This window comes from Oncorhynchus masou, chromosome 32 (genome assembly GCF_036934945.1).
Source record: "Oncorhynchus masou masou isolate Uvic2021 chromosome 32, UVic_Omas_1.1, whole genome shotgun sequence".
In the NCBI taxonomy this organism is placed as follows: domain Eukaryota; kingdom Metazoa; phylum Chordata; class Actinopteri; order Salmoniformes; family Salmonidae; genus Oncorhynchus; species Oncorhynchus masou.
The window spans coordinates 53,522,627-53,547,057 of record NC_088243.1 but is presented as its reverse complement, the minus strand read 5'-3'; the positions used below and the strand labels follow the sequence as shown (position 1 = coordinate 53,547,057).

Here is a 24,431-nt window from a genome sequence, read left to right as displayed (position 1 = left end):
ACAATTGAGTCTTGTGAAAGAACACATTCCCGAATTAGTAAAACATCACTGACAATATAGTCACCTGTTACAAGAAAAAGTTTGTTTTGACACTTATATTTATACAATGAGTTAAAGGAACATATTTCTTCAGATTTGCAGTTGACTGTTAATGATCCAACTAAATGTTACATGATGACTGGGAAACTACAACTGGTTCTGTCACCTTGGTAACATGAATTTGTAGGCAGGCAATGTCCAGACAACACTGCCAAAATCCCGGCTAATGTGTCATGTTTGTGATATTTAAAAGGTAATTATCTGTCACGACAATGATCTAAAGTCCTTATAATGATTTGCATAGTTGTGAATGTTTGATATATTCAATACGTTACTGTAATCCCCTGATGTTTGTAGTTTTCACACTAAAGGTTTTTACAGTCAGTCTAAGTATCCACACTAACTCACTATTACATTTGTTGCCCCTGGGAGTTTATACAGTGAATAGTGGAATACATTTATCAACCCAGCTATACTATAATCTTTCTATTTTCATTTTTTTGGTCTCAGATCAGTCTTATTTGTTGCCTTCATTATAACCTTTATTTAACTAGGCAAGTCATTTAAGAACAAATTCTTATTTTCAATGATGGCCTAGGAACAGTGGGTTAACTGCCTGTTCAGGGGCAGAACGACAGATTTGTACCTTGTCAGCTCGGGGGTTTGAACTTGCAACCTTCCGCCCCATATGTTAATTTATTTGACCTAATGTTAACTCAAGTCTAAAATCTAGAGCTACCTCACTTAAAGGTCCAATGCAGCTGTTTTTATCTCAATATTTAATCATTTCTGGGTAACGATAAAGTACCTTACTGTGATAGTTTTCTATTAAAATGGTCAAAAATAAACAAAAATTACTTCTTAGGCAAAGGGCAATTTCTCAAGCAAGACACTTTCTAGGACTGTTTGGGCATGGTCTGAGTGGGGAGGGGAAAACTGAAAGCAAGCTGTCATTGGCAGAGAGGTTTGGAAATCTCTTTCTTATTGGTCCATTAACTCATTCACCACCTGGTGAAGTCACTAGGCAGGCCAAAACTCCATCGCACCAAAACAGGAAGAAATTCCAGGTGGTCTTTTCAAACAGCTCTTACACAAAAATGGGCATTATCATCATTTTCACAATGTCACAGTATTATTCCAATCTGATTGTGTGGAAAGGAAATTTAAAAAAATAAATAAATAAAAATATATATATATCAAATTCTTAATGTAGCTACTTCCCAAAACATCACAGCAAGTTTAAAAGGACATTTAATTTTTCAAAGACGAAGCATTCGGGGCGGCAGGGTAGCCTAGTGGTTAGAGCGTTGGACTAGTAACCGGAAGGTTGCAAGTTCAAATCACCGAGCTGACAAGGTACAAATCTGTCGTTCTGCCCTTGAACAGTTAACCCACTGTTCCTAGGCCGTCATTGAAAATAAGAATTTGTTCTTAACTGACTTGCCTGGTAAAATAAATAAACATTAATTTGATGTCAGCTCCTACAAGTATGAGTTCTGACAGTTACTCAGCATCCACCTCCTATTGCAATTAAACAACACACACTACACCGAGAGGTGGAGAAAAATGCCAACTCAACATGTAGGTTTTGTTGTAAAAATTTGACCTCTCCTTGATGACAATTCACATTTATGTACTGTAGTCATTTCAATAGTTTCTATTACATCTAGTTGACATTGATGGCAGACAAATAATACTGCCTTTCTTGTGATAGAAGATGATAGATGACAAAGCTATCTATATACAGTGCTGTGAAAAACTATTTGCCCCCTTCCTGATTTCTTTTTTTTTGCACATTTGTTACAATTAAATGTTTCAGATCATCAAACAAATTGTAATATTACACAAAGATAACCCAAGTAAACACAAAACGCAGGTTTTAAGTGATTTTATTTATTAAGGGAGAAAAGCCATCCGAACCTTCATGGCCCTCTGTGACAAAGTAAATTGCCCCCTTTTGTTAAATCATGAATTTACTGTGGTTAATCACAGTAAATTGCTGAGTTCAATTCCACTAGCACCACCCAGGCCTGATTACTGCCAGACCTGTTGAATCAAGAAATCCCTTAAATAGAACCTGTCTGACAAAGTGAGGTAGGCCAAAAAATCTCAAAAAGCAAGACATTATGCGATCCAAAGAAATGAATCCATCAGTCTGGAAAGGGTTACAAAGCCATTTCTAAAGATTTGGGACTCCAGCGAATCACGGTGAGAGCCATTATCCACAAATGGAGAAAATTTGGAACAGTGGTGAACCTTCCCAGGAGTGGCCGGCCTACCAAAATCACCCCAAGCAACGACTCATCCAAGAGGTCACAAAAGAACCCACAACAACATCTAAAGAACTGCAGGCCTCACTTGCCTCAGTTAAGGTCCGTGTTCATGACTCAACCATAAGAAAGAGACTGGGCAAACATGGCATCCGTGGCAGAGTTTCAAGGCGAAAACCACTGCTGACCAAAAAGAACATAAAGGCTCGTCTCACCTTTGGCAAAAAACATCTTGACAATCCCCAAGACTTTTTGGAAAATATTCTGTGGACTGACGAGACAAAAGTTAAAAAGTTAAAGTAACACAGCATTTCAGACAAAGAACATCATACCAACAGTCAAATATGGTGGTGGTAGTGTGATGGTCTGGGGCTGCTTTGCTGCTTCAGGTCCTGGATGACTTGCTGTGATTGATGGAACCATGAATTCCTCCCTCTACCAAAAAATTCTGAAGGAGAATGTCCGGCCATCAGTTCGTGACCTCAAGCTGAAGCGCACTTGGGTTCTGCAGCAGGACAATGATCCAAAACACACCAGCAAGTCCACCTCTGAATGGCTTATGGCTTAAAAAAACAAAACGAAGGTTTTGGAGTTGCCTAGTCCAAGTCCGGACTTTAATCCGATTGAGATGCTGTGGCGTGACCTTAAAAAGGCGGTTCATGCTCGAAAACCCTCCAATGTGGCGGAATTAAAACAATTCTGCAAAGAGTGGGCCAAAATTCATCCACAGCGATGTGAAAGACTCATTGCCAGGTATCGCAAACGCTTGATTGCAGTTGTTGCTGCTGAGGGTGGCACAACCAGTTATTAGGTTTAGGGGGCAATTACTTTGTCACATAGGGCCATGAAGTTTCGGATAGCTTTTTTCCCTTAATAAATAAAACGATCACTTAAAAACTGCATTTTGTGTTTACTTGGGTTTTCTTTGTGTAATATTAAAACGTGTTTGATGATCTGAAACGTTTAAGTGTGACAAATGTGCAAAAAAATAAGAAATCAGGAAGGGGGCAAATACTTTTTCACAGCACTGTAAGTACTGTTTAGTAAGGCTTTCCAGTTTAAATGTAGTTCAGATATTGTAACTGCAACTCATTGTAAAGAAGTCCAACTCAAACTCCATCAGATTTTCAGTGATGCATCTACATGTGTGTGATGACATCTGAAACATTTGACCCTTAGCCGTACAATTGAGCTCTACATAACAGACAATCAGTGAGCAACACCTCAATCAACACTCCAACGCCAAGACAGATGACCTAAGGCTCAGTGAACACACCAGCCCAGTAGTTTCATCTGCTACATGGCTACAATTGTATAACCTGTCACAATCAACCGCAATATGATACTTTGCATATTTATTTATTAGAATCACATCTAAGCCAGAGGCATTACTAATATTCCTGACACCATTATTCAGTTTATATTGGGGAATGCTGCCCCTTTCACAGGCCTATCAAACCACAATCAAGCCCCTTGGCCGTGCTGGTGTCCTCCATGCAAATGGTTTATTATAAACAATAGCTATCTGGACATGAAAATGTAATTAGTAGTTCCTCTCAGCAGGAGTGTCAACCTACCTACAACCTATTATGTACTCCAGGGCAAAGTGTCTGTCTGTCTGCTCCAAATATTCACTCACTCATCACTACAAAAGTACAGTGTCAAAATGTTGTCAGAGCCACAAAAACAGACTATGCAGAGTGATGTGGAGAAAATTGAGTGCAGTATGTTCTCCTCAATTAGGCTTAAAGGCTGTAAAGTAAAGTGCATTTAAGTGGAGAGTGGTGTATAATAACTGAAATATAACTGAAGTGAATGACTCAAAGCATTAGGGTAAGTGCTTATTTCAACATGAACCAAGCAGAAAGACTGCGAGACAAACTATCAGAAGGTATCACTACCCTGTTTACTCATACCGAGAGATTTCTCAACATGTCAGGAATGATGTCGACGCTAGCTATAAACCAAGCTATATTCCTCTAAATCATTTTTGGTTCATTTTCAGGAGTTTTGTTATCTGTACAAGTCAATAATATCAATCTGGGTGGTCACAGACACTGACAAACAAAAACGCACAAAAATGGTAATCTTTTAATCTTAATTCACAATCATAATTCATGTATTTGTAGCTTTAGTCAATAATAGTTTGACTCAACCCTATATTTATTGTAACACAGAATTTGTTGTTAAAAAAAATCAGTTGAAAGTTGAAACTGCACCCTGGCTGAGGTTTGAATTTAAGTGGCCCCAGGCTGCCTATGTTATTTTAGTCCCAATGATTATTTTATTTTCAAAGATGGGCCTTTCTACGAGACCACTGCTGCTTGTACTTGCCTCTTGTGGCATATTTATGTTCACGCATTGAAGTGATGGAGAATGCTTCAGACAAGTGTTATTCTTATCGTTATCTTTACCTCTTGTCAAACTGATTTTTCCAGGCAGAAATCATTTCGGAGGGGAGAAAACAATGAATTCCGTTGAAGTACAATCTGGTTGAAAAGTATCAAGCACTCCAGAGCAAATGTATCAAAATGCATGGGTTCGGACTTTGGAGAGGTATATCGATTGCTATGCCGTTTTCTAGATGAAAATATTAAACCTCTGGCTCATGAAAAAAAACAAGGTCAAGAACTTAAATGAGAGATTCAGTCAAAACATTTGATAGAAAAAAAAGCTTATGGACAGAGGTTACAATAGGTTCGGCAGAAAGCTTTTAATAAGAGTTTATTCAAATGAGATGTTTATTTGCTTAGTGTTACAATTGCAAATGTCAAGTCAGCAAGATACGTTTAATTTCCTTATGTCATCACTTCATACAGGTGAAAGAGAGAGTTCTATCTAGGTCTAGGAACCGATGAAACAGTCCCAAAACATCACTGCTTGTTCAGCTTTCAAGCCATGGCAGCCAAGGGGGTATCTTCAGAAATACAGCATAATCTATGACTTGAGATACTTGAAATTAGCCCTCAAAGTTAAAAGTTCGATTTTACATCAATTACTAGAAGTGATCCAAATGAGATTCATACCAGTCTCTGTTATTATGGATGTTTAAACGTTCTGGACAGGACTTTAGTCTACATCCCAAATATTCCCTACATAGTGCACTACTTTTCACCATTTGGGATGCATGCAAATTTGATTCATATTTCTTCATACAGATGCTACAAAAGGGCAGGACACAGGACAAGACCATAGGCATACAATTATAAATCATTTTCCACTCTGTTAACTTGTTCTAGTCCTCTTTTCTCTAAAGACAGTTGACAAAGAGCCTATTCAGGTCACAGAGCTTCTGGCCCCCCATACGGCCACATGAAACGGCATAGCAGAGGCGATGTGACAAGGCTGTTTTCCTCTCTGCTAAGTGTGGCAAGCATGGTGGTTAAAACTAATGAACCGTGACTGAGATAATCAACCTCTTGTACATCGTCATGCCAGACACTAAAACTAGCTACAGATGTAGGATTTTAATTTGAGCCAGTTTGCTAAGGCAGGACAATAATCCTGCCGCAAGAGGAAATGTGAATTATTCTGTGGATTATAACTCATGGACATTTTTCTGTAGGGGTTGATAGATTTTTCATTAGGGCAATCAAGGAAATTACAAACTTTAGAAGCCTTTTTAATAAACCTGGAACACACTACAAGTTTGCATTTCCTGGCGTGCAGGAAATTTTGAGCAATACAAGAGTGATCAAATGAAGATCCTACATCTGTAGCGGTCTCACAGACAGACTGGTAGATAAGCATGGACAGAGTCTGTCAAACTAGATCTGATCCCTACTTTCTGTGAGAAGAATGTGACTGACTACGCAATTAGATATTTGTTGTGACAAGAGCACTTTGGCAATTGTGTCTAGAGAGAAAAATCTGTATACCGTAATATATATCTATACTGTATGTCAGTAATCTGCATCTGTATAACACAAATGACAAAAAAAATGCTAAAGCTTTTGAAAGATGTAAATGTTAATGATGAGCACAATTCAAGGACCATAATAATCAGAGGAACATCATTTGTAAGAAAATACCCTCAATATGAGTATTTAAACACTGAGCTAAACTAAATAGGCTAGGTCAATTGAAATGACCGTCAACAATCCTATACAACGTAATACATTTATTACCTCGCAATAATCAATCCTTTATTTGCCTTATCCTGTTTGTGGCACAGCTTGTAATAGAAAGGAAATCTGTAAATGGCTTCCACCTGGGGCGGGATTTCATTGCTCCTCAATGAATGTGACTTCCTTGAGTCCCAGTCGATCAAGGTCCTTTAGGGTGAAACTGAATTAGCACTGAAGAAGAGGAGTTTTTTCATTTTCCATTTTCTGTCTTGTATTGTTTTCTTCTTTTTTTCAGAAAGAATTACCAACTGAATTCAGACTATGCCCCCTATGCCCCCTATTCCATTTCACACCAACTGTATACTCACTGCACACAGTCAATTTGTTCACATTAGATACTGTACATGCACACTTCACATTGCTGATGTTTTGCCAAACATATCGGCACTGTGTCAAAATTCGCATCACATCTACTGTAACCAATATAAATGAGAACGATGGTGATGATGATGACTGACTGACAATGATGTTGATGACCATTCCTCAGCGATATCATCCAGTTTCATAAGTAGCAGCAGTGAAAGCAGCAGCATGCTCAATAGAGCAGGGCTTTATGATGGCATAATTGACAGAGGTAATATGTCAGTGGGTGGACTGTGTCAGTGCTGCATTCTTATATCCCGTCTGTGCTTGACATTCTTGTGAAATCACATCTATGACGACCACCGTCAAAGACCCGTATGAATTGCCTTTCGACATTGCATGTTTGACATTGTGAATCACAAGAATTTAGCGACACTCTTCGGGGGGAAAAAAAGCTTCTTCATTTTTTCCTAAGGGATAACCCTTTTTGGTTCCAGGTAGAAATAACCCTTTTGTGGTGAAAAAAGGTTACACTTAGAACCTTTTCGTGGTGAAAGGGTTCCACGTAGAAACTCATATTACTGAAAGGGTTCCAGTTATTTTCAGAGGTTTCTTCTATGGGGACAATTGAAGAACCCTTTATGGCTCAAAGGTAGCACCTTCTTTTCTAAGAGTTTACTTTACTAACCGAACGATGCAAGAAAGACCTCACCAATCCAAAGCTGCACCTGCACCTGTCTTTTTACAGGTACTATCCACAGCTCAACATCATGAACCAGACATGCATTGGCCGGGTCAGAAATCTGTCTTTCCTACTAGTTACAAACACTAAATACTGTGTAATAATCGTACTACATACTATTTAGAACGTACTGTTTAGTAAAAATTAACGCAGTACATTTACACAAAAAAAAAAACACATGACAAATTTGCACTTTCACATGTCAGATCGCAACACATTTTCACATGTGAGGGGAATAACATATTTTCACCTCACGTAAAATTGCGGTTTCACATGTTTAAAAAAATCACATATGAAAATAAAATGTGCAGGTTCACATGTAAGAAAGCCTATTGGGGGAAGGTCACGACCTGGCAGTGTGGTGCCAGGACAACAACCTCTCCCTCAACATCAGCAAGACAAAGGAGCTGATCGTGTGCTACAGGAAACGGAGGGCCATGCACGCCCCCCATCCACATCTAGTGGAGCGGGTTGAGAGCATCAAGATCCTCGTTGTCCACATCACTAAGGAATTAACATGGTCCACACACACCAACATAGTCGTGAAGAAGTCACGACAATGCCTCTTTCCCCTCACAAGGCTTAAAAGATTTGGCATGGGGCATCAGATCCTCAAAGAGTTCTACAGCTGCACCATCAAGAGCATCTTGAATGGCTGCATCACCACTTGGTTTGGCAATTGCTCGGCATCCAGATGCGATACAAAGGGTAGTGCGTTCGACCCAGTACCTCACTGGGGCCGAGCTCCCTGCCATCCAGGACCTTGATACCAGGCGATGTCAGAGGAAGGCCCTAAAACTTGTCAAAGACTCCAGCCACCCAAGTCATGACCTGTTCTCTCTGCTACCGCACGGCAAGTGGTACCAATGCACCAAGTCTGGAACCAACAGGACCCTGAACATATTCACCCCCAAAGCCATAAGTTAACCAAATAGCTAAATAGTTAACCAAATAGCTACCTGGACTATCTGCATTGACCCACCTATGCTGCTGCTACTGTTTATGATCTATTCTGTTGCAGAGTCATTTTATCCCTACCTACAGTGTATTTCTCTACCTCAGTTAGCTCGCACCTCTGCACATCAACTCGGTACTGGTACCATGTGTATATAGTCAACTTATTGTTACTCATTGTGTATTTATTCTTTGAGTTATAATTCTTTCTATAATTGCTCTATTTTTCTCTCTGCGTTGTTGGGGCCTGAAAGTAAGCATTTCACTGTTAGTCTACACCTATTGTTTATGACGCATGTGACAAATAACATTTGATTTGATTTAGAGCTAGTGAGTCATTTTCTCCTAGAGATGGGCCAGATATGCCATGTCTAAGACAAGGGATACCTTTCTGTTGCTTGGATATGTCTTCACCTTGGCAAAGGGCAGACAGAGGAAAAATAGCATCTTCCATTTGTCCTTTTAAAATTGGATAATGAAGTTCAAGTATATAATGAAATGGAACCTGAACTGGGTGTGTTGTCCCCACTGACCTGTCCTAGACTGTGGAACCCAGACTCCTGACTGACTCTACATGTACCTGGCCTCTAATGACAGACCATATTATATTAAAAGACTCAGAGACGTTATCTGGCTAAAATAAACCCTTTCTCTTTGGCTTTTCACAAACCTAATGGACTAGTAACTACTACTGGCATTGGACTAGTAACCGAAAGGTTGCAATTTCATATCCCCGAGCTGAAAAGGTACAAATCTGTCATTCTGCCCCTGAACAGGCAGCTAACCCACAGTCCATAGGTCGTCATTGAAAATAATAATTTGTTCTTAACTGACTTGCCTAGTTAAATAAATAAAATAAAAAGATTTCTGCAGTTTGACAGTGTTTTCATCCCCCCGGGCAAGAAGATTTTGTCGTTTTTAAAACCATGAGACCTGATTTGGAAAGACAGGTCCCATCATCACCCTTATAAAACCTTTTTACAACTAATTAATCACTGTCATACCTTATAGGGTCCAGAGATTTCCTGGTTAGGTTAACGGATAGGGAAAAACTCAGGGCACCAGGAGGTAAAAATTGCCCCCCTCCCCACTCTGGGACCTATGGTGCCACCAGTCTGTTTGCAGTTGTCAGTTATAGTCAGGTATGTGGATGATCAGGGCGTTATTCAGGAATGTTTCTTGGCCTACTTTGATGTGTCAAGTGGGCGAGATGTGAACTCTGTGTTTAACTTCACGGATAAACTTTTTCAAACCATAAGATGGCGCATCTGTATTGGAATGTATCTGCTCTTTTGTATTTCCAGCTAAGTCCCCTCCTGTTCCCTGATTAAGAGGTGATGACTAGTCCAATCTACTACCATTGTCAACTCTGCCCTGACATAAACTGAAGCCACGTCTCATGTGCCTGCTCATCCACTGGCACATTGACTGTTTCCTCTCCAAGCACTGTGTGTACCCCTATCAATGTTCTTTCATTACTCTATGTAGAGTCAATCACATACACAGTCACATTATTACATATCAACGATTTTATTCCTCATTCTTAGCTCTTGGGTCAAACTGTGTAGTGTGTTATGTTATTGTTTTTTTTGTCTTCCCAGACAAATCCTGTCCTGCACTGCAGTCAAGCCTCTGAACATCTGATCTTATGCCTCGTGCCCTCATTCAATCACTGCTGCGATCCCTTCCAAACACTGTGGAACACACTTTGACATCTCTGTTCGTTTTGCGCCTAGGCCGTAGGTCTCCCACCTTCCTCAGTGTTTCAAGTCTCCAGCCTCCACTGATACTGACCCACCAATGAAACCCATTTTTAAATATCCCCCACATATGGTTTTTAAAATACCTCGAATATGAGAGAAGTTGTGGTTAAATCTGATTACACACCGGTTGCTTTTCATGTTGTACAAGATGGACATCCTATTAGTTCTCTGAGATACATTGGAATAGAAATGGTCAAGATGTAACGCAGGGGAGGGGACATTGAGAGGAAACTTCTTCAAAGGGAATCTTTCTGGCTCCACAGGCTCAACACACTGTCAACTCTTTGCCTTAACGAGGAGTTTGACTTGAAACCGTTTTTATAGTTTCAATATGTACAAATTGTGTTTTTAAAAAAAATCCCAATTGAATATTTTATGTATATTACTGTAAATGTGTATCACATTCCTTGTATATGATCATATATTGGATACATTGAATGTTAATATTGTGAACCTATATTGTACATGTTTTACCTCCTGTTTCAGGAAGTGATGTCACTGAGTACTGCTCCTATATATAGGACCTTCCACCCCCACCTGGGATAAGGATGCCTGATGAAGAAATAAGGGTCGAAACATTATTATAAATAAATATCACCTGGGAGCATGAGCAGCAGTGTGCAGCGTTTTCCTTTCTGTTTTTCACTATTATTCTACAATGTAGAAAATAGTAAAAAATAAATAAAAACTGAATGAGTAGGTGTGTCCAAACTTTTGACTGGTACTGTAGATAATTGCATAAGGTGTGATGATACTATAGAACTGATTTGATTACGTTTAATTAGCAACAGCCATTCCAACAATTATTTGTATTCCTTACATTTCATTTGTAACCTGTTTCAAGAAGCTAGGCATGTCACTACTTCACATTTTTTATATCAAAATGTGTTTTTTGGTCCAAAATTCCTTCTAGAACATGTGAACTTTCATGTGCTTTAATAACAAAGGTGTATGCCATCTGTAAATATAAATACAATTCTTAAATTACGAGCCTAGTTGGTATAGCCAAGGAAAAACACATGAACTTTCCCGCTAGCCATGATTGGCTGAGATAATGGATGTGCTGGACATGCCCGAGAGATGAGTTCAGATTGGTCTGCCATATAGCACGCTGCTGTCTATGACATGAGCTGCTCAGTATGTGTGGATAATCCTTTTTACCGCTGATTTTTTTAAGATATCATGAAGAACTGAAAAGGTGTTGCATTGCTGCCCTGAAGTTATTAGCACTATCGACACAGATCAGTGGGGAAAAGTTGTGATGGACTACTTTCTGGAGGACAATATGCCGTGCTGACATTCTCTGGCTCTGAAAATGAGTCAGACGATACCCGAAATCCCTAATTTAGGTAAAAACATTTTCATTGAACCAGATATTGTAGACTTCTGAAGACCATGATGGGAGAAGAAATGGGAATCAACAGTGTTGTTGTCACAGAAAAAGTTGACCGAGTTTTGAAATCAGTGGAATGCCCAATGGAAGCAGAGAGATGATTGTCAAATACGGAGAAAGTCAAAAAGAGAACACAGGAGGCTGTTGTATAAAACACCCGTCTCGGGATTGCATCTTCAAACTAAGGGCAACCATGACATCCGTGACAGAGGGAGAAGTGTTCCTCCATGTATATGGGTAAGAGTCTAACTACATTTTCAGATATTATACATTTCTAATTTTGTCAGAAAGTAATTTTCATTGCAAGTGAAAGCGTGCTGTTAGCTAGTCTATCTAGCTAATGTTAGCTGGCTGGCTCGCTAGCTAAAGTTACATGTATGATCTGTGTAGTAATATTATTTGTATCTCAGAAACCATTTGCATTGCTAGTTATAGACCAATGCTAACTAGCTAGCTAACATTGAACCTAGTTGGTTAGTTTTATCTACCTGCAGATTCATGCATGGTCCATGTTAGTATGAGTAGGGGTTATGGTTGATTGGTTAGCTAGACAGCTATCTAGCTTTGTGTCTAAACAAAAGACTGCACTATACAAGTAACCAGTTCACTGTGTCGTTTACACCTTCTGCATCCTGTGCATGTTACAAATAAACATAGCTGTCATGCCCTGGTCTTAGTATTTTGTGTTTTCTTTATTATTTTGGTCAGGCCAGGGTGTGACATGGGATTATTATGTGGTGTGTTTTGTCTTGGTTTTTTGTAGGTATTGTGATTGTGATATAGTAGGGTTATCTAGAATAGTCTATGGCTGTCTGGAGTGGTTCTCAATCAGAGGCAGGTGTTTATCGTTGTCTCTGATTGGGAACCATATTGAGGCAGCCATATTCTTTGAGTGTTTCGTGGGTGATTGTTCCTGTCTCTGTGTTAGTTTGCACCAGATTAGGCTGTTTAGGTTTTCGTGTTACGTTTATTGTTTTTGTACTGTTCGTGTTCTTATTCATTAAACATGAATCTAAGTAACCACGCTGCATTTTGGTCCGCCTCTCCTTCGACGCAAGAAAACTGTAACAATAGCTTTTATTTGGCATAGTGTGTATTTACCATAGACGGTAATGTGAAGAACAACATGACCGGCACCAAAGTCGGATTAGGATCTTAACCAAGGACTAGTTAAAGTGTATTTTTCATACTACTTTTTGCTTCTACTTTCACCACTTCTAGTCTTGAAAACGTTTGCTGTTTACTACACTACTGAATTCACTCTGTTTAGCATATGGCCTCACACGTGAATCCTTAAAGAGATGGGTGTGACTAAGGCTTAAGAGGGTGTGAACGATGCTGAAAGGGATCTCCAGTAGGTGTACCAAATCATTCACAGGCAATTTTCTCAAAAGAGGGGTTACAAATGTATCAACTTTCCTATTGTTCCTCAACTGCAGTGTGTGATATACAATTGTCTAGTTTTTTTCCAGTGTAAAAAAATATTATTTCCAATTTTGCTACATAAGACCGAATCCCAGTGGTGGGTCACATTTGATCAAAAATGATTTAAAGAAGCAATCTGCAGTTGCTACATCAATTTTTGGACTTGTAAAAGTATGATATTTACCCATTGATTCTTGAAGAATATAACTTGAGCTTAGTTCAACTGTCCTACCCCGTCAGAACCCAAAATGTAAGCTTGTTTTACTCTAATTTTTTGCAAACAAAGTAAATGTAAACAAACACTATAGCTATAGCCTCAAAACATGGTTTAAACTATAATTTTGATATCATGAAGGGTCAGTCCTTGCATCCATAGCTCTTAACTGGGTCGTTTTATTAAATGAGTGACCTTTCTGTCCCTTTGCTATTTTAAGTAGAAATTGTTCATTTTAAAAATGCACTTTAATGTAGACCACATGGTCAATTCAATAAATTTGATATTTTATGTGAATAAAGATGGCTAAAGTGCCACATTTCTACATTTTAACACACTTAATCCCAACATTTACTCAAGTTTTCACTCTCATTGTAAAATCCCTAGTTATTTTGTTGATTATTATTTATTTCACGTGATTATTGATTTATTTTAATTGGTAAAAAACCTGTCCCTCATTTTATGGCCAACCCTGTTATGTGAACTGAACTCTCATTTTAATATGGTGAAACTATTCCCTTTGAAGCATTGAACATCTAATAGTTAAATCCGTGTAAAAGCAGGTGAGCTGGTTCTACTCTTCTTTGGCATTTTCTATTGTTTTATGGTGGAAAACTGAGCTGATCAAGCTGAACACTTCAACCTAATTACCCGTAGATTGACAGGCTGGAAATGATTGAACAATTCAATTTCTTAGTGAAACTTGCATTCAATTTCCACTACCTGTTGCATATACAAGCTTCAATTTTCCCTGTCACAAGGTAATTTATGGATGATTTAAGAAGTCGTCAACCCTGTTACAGTCAACCCTTTTACTTTATTTGGCACTTAATTTAATCTCGAGATGGTATAATATGTTATTTTATTAAGTTTGAACATGTACTCTTTGTGACACCGGAGCGACCACATTGAACATGCATGTATGACAGCCGCACTATGTATGTGGCTGCAAGAAATGACTCTGGAGGGATATCATAAATGTCATAAATTACTAAATAGAAATGATCGGGGAAAAAACATGAATAATTGTCAAACAAACCTGCCTTTGCATAATCTATAAAAGGGCTGACCCAACTGGGGACGATGTTTGGTTTGGCCTGCCCAAAGAAAAACACAACACAAAAAAATCATAATCGAGTGAATGTCCATGCCTAGTTCACAGAACAGCGGTTACATGAGTAAACCTCCGATAGCGGTTGGAACAAGCAGAGTGGTTCTGTTTTCTTCTGACACATTTGGCTCTAGCTTTTCAACAGTTGGAGCTTTCAGCTATTATTTTACTTTACAATGCTCACCAGCCACGCAGGAGACATTTTGAAGGGACGGTGACAAAACCGCAATTCAGAATATTTTTTACAAACTTTCCACTATCTTTCTCATGCTTTTCAGTGACTTACTACGGCAAATAGAAATTGTTATACCTTTCCCATATTGAAATGATTTGAAACATTTAAGTTATTAGCCTTAGAGGTCAGACACACCAAGAAAACTGATGTCTGATAGGTACTTAGCACAGTAGGAGACCGGTCCTTCTCTTGCAAGACACCGTCTATTGAAAACTGGTACGGACAAACTGGACGTTCCTACATGTAGCGTCGCTCTGCGCGTTGGTGGCCGAGAACTTGACTTTGAACCAAACAGAGAGCACGGTCCTCCATGTTGGGGAGCCAGTGGCAACAAAAAAACTAAAAAAGAACGCACTTTTCCCAGTGTAATCCACCTCCTTATCATTGTTCTAGCTAAAACAATAAAGCTGCATAATAAAAAAGTATAATACTTCTACATCTAGGAAAGGAGTGCTTTTTTTGATAATGTGTACTTGCTCATTAGTTAGTTAGCTTGCTAACTGAGCCAGGCAGTCACACACACTTCATATGAAACAAATGGGGATTATAAGTGCAGCAAAATGCACACAATGCTAACTTTTAGAGGATCTGGGGACCCATGACAAATCTTTTGTCTCCTGATGGGGAAAAGGTGTTGTTGTGCCCTCTTCACAAATGTCTTGTTGTGTTTGGACCATGATAATTCGTTGGTGATATGGACACCAAGGAACTTGAAACTCTCAACTCGCTCCACTACAGCCAAGCCTGTTCCGCCCACCTTTTCCTGTAGTCCACAATGAGCTCCTTTGTCTTGCGCACATTGAGGGATAAGTTGTTGTCCTGGCACCACACTGCCAGGTCTCTGACCTCCCTATGGGCTGTCTCATCATTGTCGGTGATCAAGCCTACCACTGTTGTGTCATCAGTAAACTCAATGGTGTTGGAAGTCTTGTTTGGCCACGCAGTCGTGGGTGAATAGTGAGTGAATAGTGAATAGTGAGTACAGGATGACTAAGCAAGCACCCCTGTGGGGCCCCAGTGTTGAGGATCAGCGTGGCAGACATGTTTTTGCCTACCCATAGCAACTTGGTTGCAGTTTCTTTGCCAACATGGTGACATTTTTAATACGGGTCATCAGAATGTGTTGTTAGATGTCAGTTATATGATTACAACTTGATTCATGTTTGAAGTGTGGTTTTATGATTAATTACTAAAAAGACCTGTGTTTATAGACCCCTATTTTTTTATATTTCTAAATAGATAATGTACAGCATATTTGTTCGGCCCGCATCTCACCACTCAGATTATATTTTGGCCCATCAAGCTCAAAGGTTTGAGCAGTCATAAACTACACATAAAATTAGAATGGCGTTGCATGATTTATATAAGTAATAAACCTAGACGGCATACTATTATTTGGCAGCGGTCCAATATAATGCAATCATGTGCCTCTGGTGATACTCTTTTTTTTCCTATCAATCCAGCACATGAGAAACTCTCTCTGTCACATTGCAGGAGTTATTGACTCTGAACCGGACTTTTGTTTACAAAAGAGCTGTGTTTGACCTCTACACAGCGTCATTCAGATGACCCATACATGAACTCCCACTCTAATGGCAATAGAGGTAGGCGACAGAGCAAGCTCACCGCATTCAACAGCTCATTCAATTCATTGGCTGGATCTTAGTAATAAAATATGATATGACAGGATAAGACCTCATAAGCATACAGTTCTTAGTTCAAATCCCATTTTATTGGTCACATACACATGGTTAGCAAATGTTAATGTGAGTGTAGCGAAATGTTTGTGCTTCTAGTTCCGACAGAGCAGTAATATCTAACAAGTAATCTCACAAATTCACAATGACTACCCATTACACACAAATGTAAAGGGCTGAATAAGAATATGTACATGTAAATATATGGATGAGCGATGGCCGTGTGGCATAGGCAAGATGCAGTAGATGGTATTGAATACTGTATATACATATGAAATGAGTAATGTAGGATATGTAGACATTATTAAAGTGGAGTTATTTAAAGTAACTTGTGATACCTTTATTAAATCCATTTACTAAATGTATTAAAGTGGCAAGAGATTTGAGTCTGTATGTTGGCAGCATCTACTCAATGTTAGTGGGCTGTTTAACAGTCTGGTGGCCTTGAGATGGAAGCTGTCTTCCAGTCTCTCAGTCCCAGCTTTGATGCACCTGTACTGACCTTGCCTTCTGGATGATAGCGTCGTGAAAAGGCAGTGGCTTGGGTGGTTGTTGTCCTTGATGATCTTTTTGGCCTCCTGTGATATCGGGTGCTGTAAGTGTTCTGGAGGGCAGTTAGTTTGCCCCCGGTGATGCGTTGTGCAGACCGCACTACCCTCTGGAGAGCCTTGCGGTTGTGGGCGGAGCAGTTGCCGTACCAGGCGGTGATACAGCCCGACAGGATGCTCTAGATTGTGCATCTGAAAAAGTTTGAGTGTTTTAGGTGACAAGCCAAATTTCTTCAGCCTCCTGAGGTTGAAGAGATGCTGTTAGGCTACGCCGTTGCGCCTTCTTCACCACACTGTCTGTGTGGGTGGTCCTTTTCAGTTTGTCCGTGATGTGTACGCCGAGGAACTTAAAACTTTCCACCTTCTCCACTACTGTCCCGTCGATGTGGATAGGGGGATGCTCCCTCTGCTGTTTCCTGAAGTCCACGATCATCTCCTTTTTGTTGACGTTGAGTGAGAGGTTATTTTCCTGACACCACACTCCAAGGGCTCTCGCCTCCTCCCTATAGGCCGTCTCGTCATCCCTGTTGAGGAAATGAAACACTGGGTTTCCTTTACTGATGTCCTGTGTTTGTATCTTTCACAATCATTGTCTCATATACTGTATGTACAGTGTGGAGTCTCCTACCCGGAAACCATAAGACAAATAAACTACCATAAACTGTTATGACCCCGTGCAGCTTACTCATGAATTGCACAAGAAATGCAGGGTTCAAAAAGTGTTCTTCAGCTGTCCCCATAGCAGAATTATTTTAGGTTCCATGTAGAACACTCTGTGTAAAATGTTCTACATGAAACTCAAAAGGGTTCTATCTGGAGTCAAAAAGGGTTATCCTATGGGAACAGTCGAATAACCCTTTTAGGTACTAGATAGCACATTTTTTTCTAAGAGTCTGCCTATAGAATTACTAGAAAACAGTTAAGAGTACTACTATGTACAGATGTCAGATTTTAATATTACACATTTCATTGCAGTAGGAAAATTGTGCAGCAAGGATATTTCAAAATGGAAACATGAATAACAGGTAAACAAGTAACGGAATCGAGCTCCTCAGTACCTGAATTATGAATGAAGTTAACACCGACCAGAATAATTATCCTACGGTATGGGGTCCTCCTCTTACATGTTGCTTGGTTTGCTGCTCCATTGTTGTGGACATGACAAGTTTGCATGCATGATAACATACAGGCTACGATTTTCATTTACAACTAAATCAGCTATTTTACTGACTGTTTAAGAATAGTGGTGTTTCATTGCGAAGCTAATATTGCATTAGAACTGCTGTATTTTTCGAATGAGTAGGCTTGCATTGTGATACAGTCATACAAATATGACACCTGTGCATATGATTAAATTATATGTTCAAGTTAACATGGTTTCATATTCGTTAATAATATTGAAAGGTGATACGATGCAATCTACTGTAACTAGATTAGACTGCCTAGGCTACTTCTTCCTAATGTAGGCTAAATGCAATGGATACAAAATAAATACGTGCATGTGATGAAGGATTACATGTCCAATATATTTATATGCAGTAAATGCATATCATATATACAGTGCCTTGCGAAAGTATTCGGCCCCCTTGAACTTTGCGACCTTTTGCCACATTTCAGGCTTCAAACATAAAGATATAAAACTGTATTTTTTTGTGAAGAATCAACAGCAAGTGGGACACAATCATGAAGTGGAACGACATTTATTGGATATTTCAAACTTTTTTAACAAATCAAAAACTGAAAAATTGGGCGTGCAAAATTATTCAGCCCCCTTAAGTTAATACTTTGTAGCGCCACCTTTTGCTGCGATTACAGCTGTAAGTCGCTTGGGGTATGTCTCTATCAGTTTTGCACATCGAGAGACTGAATTTTTTTCCCATTCCTCCTTGCAAAACAGCTCGAGCTCAGTGAGGTTGGATGGAGAGCATTTGTGAACAGCAGTTTTCAGTTCTTTCCACAGATTCTCGATTGGATTCAGGTCTGGACTTTGACTTGGCCATTCTAACACCTGGATATGTTTAAGATTAAGATTAAGTTTTACCCAGTTACCCTGTTACCCAGTAACACCAACCCCAATGGTGCAACACAATAGGGGAAAGGAAAGTAGCAAGATAAAGTTAGCTAACGTTAGCTAGGTAAACAGACACTGCATGCTAGCAAAACAGACTCAACAGAATGCATAATAACTTGGCTGGCGAGCAAGCCTAGAATGAACAGAACACAGCTGGCTGAATTTCCTACGTTTTTCATCAGAAGTTGTTAAAATGTCTTACTTTCAAACGAGTCGTGCAGGACTGTTTTTCTCCTGCCAAGCCAATACAATGGAGTGAAACGTGATCAGGTGCCACTTTAGTCTTTGGAGACAAATGGGAAGAAACATTTTTTTTCACAATTGACACATTGTTGAATATACGATTAGTTAGTTTAGGTCATCTCTAAACAGCCGATTAGCAGGATGAGATCGCCTTCTGGCTAGCTATCGTGTCCGATGTATTAGCTAGCTTGGCAATGGGCTGATAATCATCAGTTACTTAACATTTTAATTCACAATTGATATGAAAGTAACTTCTTGAAAATGTTATCATTTGGTGAATAAATAAATGTTATACTTACATTTTGTGGATTTCTGGAAAATGTTCTCCCAAGTGGGGACTTCTGTCCGTCGTCAATTATTTTTGCTGCGCTGCAAGGTGTTATGGAATAGCCTCCCGGCGATGGATACATGGGATTGGGACATGCCAATTTTGAAGTCTTGCCTGGAAATTCTGCCTCAAAAGGTAGCAACCTTATTATTGCCAGCTGGTCTTGTTAAACCACCGATACATGCTAAATTAACCTGCACAGCTGATCTTAATTGCACCCATTATTGGTCACCTCATTACAGCTCCCTGAAAGATGCTATGTTTGCCCTCTGGTTGGTGTTGTCATCGCAACAACTTAGTCCTATTTGAACAGACTAAGGGTGATTTATCTATTTCACAAGCATTCCGTACAAAATAAATAAACTATTTCCTCGTTTACCACGCCAAATCTACCTTGGCAATTTACCCGATACTTTGTATGAATGGAAACTAATGTTTTGTGTAGCCTACTGACTGTTATTATTATATTTGTTTCCTAATTATGTTATCCAAAAGTGTCTGGTATGATCATTTCCTATCAGGACCGGGTGTAAAATAACCGTGGACTGACCAAATGAAACGTGTAACTACTTGAAGTCAATTGGGGGACTGAGTTATTTGTGCCAGAAGTGCATGGGCCAGAATGGTATCCACACGGTTGGCCTAACGTAAACTCACGCCATTCCGTACAAATTTGTGAGGCTACAAAGGAAACGAATGGGACTGTAGCGACTGTGTTGACTTCAAAATCAGGGGTGTGAACTACTTTTCTACTCAAGCGTTGATCGACATGGTAATGGCTCTATAGTATTGGAGAAAAGTTGAAAAAAATGGACCCTCCGTTACATCGTGACGTGTCATGTCGTAACGTACAGCACACATAAAGCAACTATTTCTGTCTTACAATCTCTCTCCACCAGGTGTAGCACTTCTCTCATCGTTTAAAAACAAGAAACGGGGGTAAGAGAGGGAAACCTAGTCATTTTTTCCATCATCATTGCATGCGATCATCATTCTCAAAGCCACTGTTTGCTTCTAAGATCACTTTAGCACCGCCCTAAAACCCGATTCAAATTTGACACAAACCTTCAAATAGGTATGTAATGACACATTATATAAACTCTTTATAGTGTTTTATTTACATTTTAGAGGCGATAAGGTGATAAGTTGGACAGATCGAGTGAAAAAAAGCAATTTTCCCACACAACATCTCTCCTTCTCACTATCACGCATTAGTTTCGCTTCCCCACCAGCAATTTTTTTAAAGACCCAACGGAGCTCATTGCCTTGTTGAATTATGCAGAAACGGGCAGCGTTTAGGTCATGTAATAGATTCTGTTGGAAAGGGGAGAAATTGTGCTTTACAATGGTATTGACATTACAGTTGATCTGGAAGTATTATGTTTTTGGGGCGCTAAAATAAGGTTAATTGTACGGACCAAGGCGATGTACAAAATTAAGTGAGTTTACGTTATATGTGCATGCTGATTGTAGCAGCCCTAACCACTAGACCACACCACGCCACAATTTAACAACATTTTTAGTTAATTAGTAATCTTAGGATATACTAGACACTTGTGTGGCGTAGCCTAGTGGAGACCAATATCTCTCGTTTTATTAAGCTAAATAAAACGATGGTTGTTGATGTGTATGGCTGCAATTTCAGATACATTTTTGTATATTTGAATGTTGCAGTAATAGGACCTAGGCCTTGCATTTGAGTGAGCGAGAGAGAACATCATTTTGATAGAAAGCCATCCCAATGAGCACACCTGGAGAGAAAGAGAACTGCTCATTTTCAGCCAGTGATGAGGCTCATTTGAATTTCCTGATGCATCTGGACAATTCTCTACAACAAAAGAGTGATTATTAAGTTACGTTAAGATCCGTCATCTGTATATGAACAATTCAGCAATATGTTGTCCTAATGTGTGTCCTAACTTCAACAAAGACAATGAATTAAATGAATTCTAATTATTTCTGAGGTACACTTAATGTCAGTGGATACAATGAAAAAGCTGACAAAGAAAACATTGTGTCCTCCAGAAATAATCAAGACAGTTAGTACAGTATTAGCAGGACATACTGCCAGGAGATAGAGATACTGCCAGGAGATAGAGATACTGTATCAGCAAGCAATTATCCACCCCTAATCTTTCACATTTATTACCTTACAAATAATCCCACCTCCAGGTGTGGCAACCCGACCTGTTAAATCTCAATCATCTGCACACAGGGAAGTCACAGTGCTGGTAAGACTGGCACTAAGTGTGTGGCTCTATCCACAATATCATTCAAGGTCACTGAGAAATACAGGAAGACTTTATCGCACAGCTGCAGACCAGTGAGGCTGTATCAAAGCACTCTGGAATGAAATCCCTGCATTAAAACACGCAGCAGACCATCGCTTCATTTTAGGTAGCCCTTTACACTTGTACTTGGGTTGAAAATGGTAGATTTGGGCACTGATAAATGCCTAAATTGGAATGCAGTATCTGTACATTAACATGCTATACATGACGTGAGAGCTCTGGCTGCGCTCCATAGCCCTGTATGGGTTTTGAGTGACGGCCTTTCTGAACTTGAGCACCGCACAGGACAGGAAGTTGCCCCCTCCTGCTAAGTGGGCAACTTTTGCCCAAAACAAATGTGGACTGAGGGAGTGAAATGCTGTAAACGGTATGCACTCCATTCTATGTGCACCAAAATGACGATATGTTTCCCTTAATTGCATTGTGAAGGCCTAACATTGTAATATCGTATTTTATAACTTAACTAGTCGTGTTGGAAATAGAATAAGCTTTAAAATAATGCCCACCTGACCCATATTGCGATTTCTAATGGAGCGTTTTTAGATTGTGTAAACAACAACAGTAATGTTTGATGCAGGGCTGTGTGGCAAACAAAACAACTACAAGTGTGCTTGCTCAAGTTCCTCAACAGCACAGCATAAGTAGGAGAGATCAAAAAGTATATTATAGTTAAAGACTTCTTTGAGTCAAAAAAGTGCGCAAAAATTAATTAGGAACTGTGCACACTAGGGAGAGGTGTGTGGCACTTGGAGACACCAGTTAGTTCTCTCACTCAATTCTTTTTTTGTTTTATGTGCACCTACCCCACATTTTTCCAGAATTTTCTTATCATGTTATTGAATGTATCCAGAGTATTTTCAGATTTCTTTACCAACAAATGTGGCGAAAAGTTCAGTAAATGTAAAATGCACACAACAGTGTAATGTTTGGATTCAGTCTTGTGTCAGGTGAACTGTTGTACATATAGAGAAGATGGCTGCCGTTTTACGGCCCACTAACCAATTGTGCTATTGTGTGTGTTTTTGTTGCGTTATTAGCTAATTCCTTTGTACGTAATGTTTCTGCCACCGTTTCTTACGACTGAAAAGAGCTTCTAAATGAGGACATTACTCACCTTGTATTTGAGGAAGATTTTTTCTTTAATGAGTTGGACGCAAAGGATTTACTTCAGACACCTGACAAGGCCCTCATCCCCATAATTCACAGGAGAAAGAGACAGAGATATTTTGGACGTAAGTTGGGGGTGCCTTGTAAGGATCCGACGGCGGGTAGGTAATCTGCCTTTACCATCGGTCCTATTAGCCAACATACAATCATTGGATAATAAAATAGACGAACTATCACGTATATTCTACCAACGGGACATTAAAAACTGTAATATCTTATGTTTCACCGAGTCGTGGCTGAACGACGACATGAATAACATACAGCTGGTGGGTTTTAAGCTGTATCGGCAGGATAGGACAGCCGCCTCTGGTAAGACAAGGGGTGTCGGTCTATGTATATTTGTAAACAACAGCTGATGCACAAAATCTAATGAAGTCTTGAGGTTTTGCTTGCCTAATGCAGATTATCTCATGATAAACTGTAGACGACACTATTTACCAAGAGAGTTTTCATCTATATTCTTCGTAGCCGTCTATTTACCACCACAAACCAATGCTGGCACTAAGACCGCAATCAATGAGCTGTATATATGGCCATAAGCAAACAGGAAAATATTGATCCAGAGGAGGCGATCCTAGTGGCCGGGGACTTTAATGCAAGCAAACTTAAATTGGTTTTCTACCAGCATGTTAAATGTGCAACCAGAGGGAAAAAACCCAAGACCACCTTTACTCCAAACACAGAGACGCATACAATGCTCTCCCTCGCCCTCCATTTGTCAAATCTGACCATAATTCTATCCTCCTGATTCCTGCTTACAAGCAAAAACTAAAGCAGGAAGCACCAGTGACTCGGTCAATAAAATGTGGTTAGATGAAGCAGATGCTAAGCTACAGGACTGTTTTGCTAGCACAGACTGGAAAATGTTCTGTTATTGATGAGTCCACCACATCAGTCACTGGCTTCATCAATAAGTGCATCGATAATGTCATCCCCACAGTGACTGTATGTACATACCCCAAACAGAAGCCATGGATTACAGGCAACATCTGCACTGAGCTAAAGGGTAGAGCTGCCGCTTTCAAGAAGCGGGACTCTAACCCGGAAGCTTATAAGAAATTCCGCTATGCCCTCCGTAGAACCATCAAACAGGCAAAGTGTCAATACAGGACTAAGATTGAATCGTACTACAATGGCTCCAACAATCGTCGGATGTGGCAGGGCTTGCAAACTATTACAGACTTCAAAGGGAAGCACAGCCACGAGCTGCCCAGTGACACGAGCCTACCAGACGAGCAAAATTACTTCTATGCTCACTTTGTGGCAAGCAACACTGAAACATGCACAAGAGCATCAGCTGTTCTGGACAACTGTGTAGTCACGCTCTCTGTAGCCGATGTGAGTAAAACCTTTAAATAGGTCAACCTGTAATACCAACATATTTCAAGCAGACAACCATAGTCCCTGTGCCCAAAAATGCTAAAGTAACCTGCCTAAATGACTACTGACCCGTAGCACTCACGTCTGTAGCCATGAAGTGCTTTGAAAGTCTGGTCACGGCTCACATCAA

The 24,431-nt window shown here is 39.7% G+C and overlaps 1 protein-coding gene across 2 annotated transcripts in view; it reads right to left on the bottom strand.

The window, feature by feature from the left end:
* Window positions 1-24,431, bottom strand: part of LOC135526198 (5-hydroxytryptamine receptor 4-like) — a 143,997-nt gene that overhangs the window by 78,844 nt on the left and 40,722 nt on the right. The window lies entirely within an intron of this gene.